Raw genomic sequence first — 3,972 nt, 5'->3', positions numbered from 1 at the left:
CTACCATTAAAGTGTCAGTGCTTTATTTATTTGTTTCAGTTCAATTGAGATGCTGTTTGAGCCCTTAGGAACAGAATGATTCATTCCATTTTCAGTACTAATCATGTAGAATATTTCCTAAGTAATATCATTTTGGGTCCAGTGTGTAAGAATTACTGCATATTCTCTAAAGGAACTAGACAAGAAGTCATGTAAAGCACACTCTAGCCAGAGTTTCCTTTCCAGTCAGGAAGATCAGGAGACTGTTAGGGTTTTTACTCTGCTGTAAAGCACATTTTATCTGTGCTGTAAAGCACAATTGCCTTTCATACGATACATCAGACTTTTCCCCCTTGGAATACAAAACACTAGTTTTTGTCTTTCATTTGAAGATTACCCTTCATTTGGATATTAATGATGATAGGACATGATTTGTATTGTAACACTTCCTGGCTTCAGAGAACTAGCTAGTTTTCATATGTTAGCATGGTTGCTGGTTTGATGGAGCAAAACTAAATGACTGGAATTTAATACTTACCCTTTTAAATTAACTTTAAAAAGTATTTAATTCTTTCCTACATTAATTTACTTACAATGTACATATTTGAAAAGACAAAACAAACTACTTAAGAGCTACACTGCAAATACTTTGGGAAGAAAATGTGTTTCTCAGAAATGCTATTTGCTATGGGGATGATTTCTCCACCTGAACAGAAACTTAGGAGTTTGCCCATTTCCTCCTTTTCCCTTCTCCAATCACTTCCCCTGGTCCTCTCATGAACTGTGCTGTGACCACTATGCTAAGCACAAGTACTGAGGCTTCTTATTAACTAGCATCAGCCAAAAATCCACAGTGAACATGAAGACACAAGTTGAATTTTAATAAAAATAAAGATGTATTTTACTTCTTTTTCTAAAAAGTCTATTTTCCATTATGTTTGTTAGTGTTTTCCCCTTGAGGTCAAAAAATTATTCAATCTAACTGTGAAGGCATTACATGGTAGTAACCAAGTTCATTAAATGATTTACCACAGAGTTCAAAATTTATAACCCAAGCCTATGAGGCCTAAAACTACAGCTTCATCTTAGAATAGTTATAAATCATTTGGGCAATCATCTGTTTTTTACAGGAATGGTGGCACAAATAAGTACAAGATAAAAATAAATTTATTCTTAGACATGGAATTAACTAAAGAGATATAGGAAAAAAGATATTTTCTCAGTGTCATGAGGTTTGCAGACAATTAACTAATTATAATGCTCTAAGGCATATATTTTTTAAAATGTAGACATCATGCTGCCTTGCTTATGATCTCACTAATGTAGTCAAAGCAACAGTTTGCCACAGTGTGAAATCATTTATTTTGGCAATAAGATAATGTTCTTTCCTAAAATATTCTTTAAAATCATAGTTTAATCTTTGGCTATTTTATATCAACATCAAGATATCCCTTCACTTTTTTTCATTGTTATCCAATGATGTAACATAAAGGCGTTTAAGTATACACTAGATTTGGATACCTTGCTAGCAATTTCTGAGTGTGTTCAAAAGAACTACCCTGGCAAATAAGTGAATATATTCTATCTTGTAGAGACCAAAGCTTTTCTTAAACACACAAGTATTTACCTATTTAAATCATGTATGCATTACTGTACTAAATATATTAATGATCTGATAATAATTTTAGGTGTTCAGAAGATAAACCTTTGTAACATGTCATATTTTTTCCAGTTTAAGTTTTGATAGGAACATATTTTTCAGGAATTTTATGATCTCTGGTTTTCTAGTCAGTTAAAATAACGTCTTAAATATTTCATTTTTAAACTACTTACGATTCACATATGACTATATTATGAAATCCTGCTCAAGTTTCCTCTGGATCATGATGACTGAAAATGCTACTAGGTAGATGCAAATATTTTGTACATGTGTACATGCATACATATGTGAACACAAAGTCATGTTCTATGTATTATTAAAAAAATAAGTGATTCATATTGTAGTTTTGATTTTCAAACTTGCTTGCTTTTTACAAGGGAAGTATTTGTTTCTGTAACGTTCTACATATTCTATGAAAAATAATGATTCACCTGTATCTCAGATTTACCATACTCCCTAATTTATGAGAATATCAACTGTATTTTAAACAGTAATACAGTTAGGACTTAGAAGGGTCTGCTGCCTATAAAACAGAGAACCGTAAGTTCTGCAATGCACATTGAATTGCTACCAACCTTCTGCTTCTCATTTCCTCCCCAGGTTCTTTGATTCTGAATCCTACTCCAGTTCTACCATGGTTCTAGATTCGGGCTCTAAACTTAGCCAAAAAGGCTGAGATTCTAACAGCTCATTATCAGTCTCTGCCATTCATTTCCCCCAGAGACAGTCTTCAATATACTCAGGTGAAATCTTATATGATGTCAGCAATCCACATGTCACCATGAAATGAAAGCACCTTTCACCCTTAAAGGAATTGTCAGATGCTAAAACTATGATTTTGCATGGAGGGAAGCCACCCCACCATCCTAGAGATCCTTTGGCCTGATTAGCATGCTTCAGTTTAGTTCTTGCCTCCTTTCCAGCACTCTGAGACATAAATTCACATCAGGCAGGTGATGATAGGGGAAATCCTGAAACTTATGGAAAGTTTGGAATAAACTAGATCTTTCTTCCTTTGTTGAGATAAAACTGCTATTTTATCAGTCATTACTAGGAACTGAGGGAGGAATCACTGTCCAGGTGTCATGATAGTATCATCTTAACTGTGTAAGAGGTAGAGGAAACCACTTCTGGTCCTATTATTTCTACATCATCCCTTTGCAATTAGCAGCCAGTTTCTATTTCAGTCTTCACAAAACCCAATGTGATACCTCTGGAGAATCTTAAAATTAGACATGTGAATCCATCCGTTACTTTCATATGTTTACAAAGCCAGATGATGAGGATGCTCTTCCCAATTAGTTGTTACTCTTAGAAGCTCAAAAAGTCAAATATGGAGAATATTATCTGCCAATGTTTATTACAGAACAATGGCTCTGCTACCCAGTCATGCTCATTTCAGAAGAACTATGAATGTGGACTTGATCATGGACCAGTCCCTCATTCCTGGGTGCATAAAGTAGCTTGTTATTAGGTGCTATTCAGTTTTCTTTTTCTTACTGGAAAGTATAAAGCAATCTTGACCTGCATGTTCCATGTTCTTCCTCTGAGCATTTCTTAGGACCTCTCTCCTCTAACTATTTATCTCCTTTGTGATGCAGAAATTTATCTCAACCTAAATTAGAAATTGACTCCAATTATAATTCCAGATGAGATCTCCTTTTAGGAGTAAATTACAGAGTCTATTTATCCTGGTGATTGCATTCTGGAAAAAGAGAAATATTTAAATCTCTAATGTATATTAGACACTGAATTGACACTAATCTCTGGGGACACCAAATATCACTATAGTACAAAGGAAGAGTGGGAGTCCATTACGGTCAAATGATAGGAAAAGATTTGCCCTCGGTTAGTCTTACAATGGATTCAGTTATATCATGGAGTCATCTTTTGTTAGTTCTCTCATGCAAAATGCAAATACACTTGGTCATTGACAGAATCTCCATTTGAGTCACCTCACCTTGATTCTGGCAGCTCCATGGTTACCTTCATGGAGGCCTAGTAGTCTGTTATGAACTCTCGGCCATGTTAAGGATGAGTAGCTAACTGATTTATGATTTGGTTTTTAGTATGAAGGTCGCTCCCTTAGCCCTCTTCCCTTCAGCATCCAAGGCCAGTTTGTTTATGGATGGTTTGGTGTAATACATGAGATAGCTTGGCTTGGTTAATGACTAGACAGGTACAAAGGAACACAGCTTTTTTTGTCTTGTACAACTAAATTTCATCATACAAATCCTGTGGTTTGTATCCAGAGATAAATTGTGTCCTGTACAAATAAGAAAGGACCCTGGAGATCTGTGTCTGGAAGTCTCTTGAACCCTCGATGCTCACCT

This window comes from Hippopotamus amphibius, chromosome 3 (genome assembly GCF_030028045.1).
Source record: "Hippopotamus amphibius kiboko isolate mHipAmp2 chromosome 3, mHipAmp2.hap2, whole genome shotgun sequence".
Classification (NCBI taxonomy): domain Eukaryota; kingdom Metazoa; phylum Chordata; class Mammalia; order Artiodactyla; family Hippopotamidae; genus Hippopotamus; species Hippopotamus amphibius.
The sequence above is the reverse complement of the archived record's forward strand: the minus strand, read 5'-3'. Positions refer to the sequence as shown.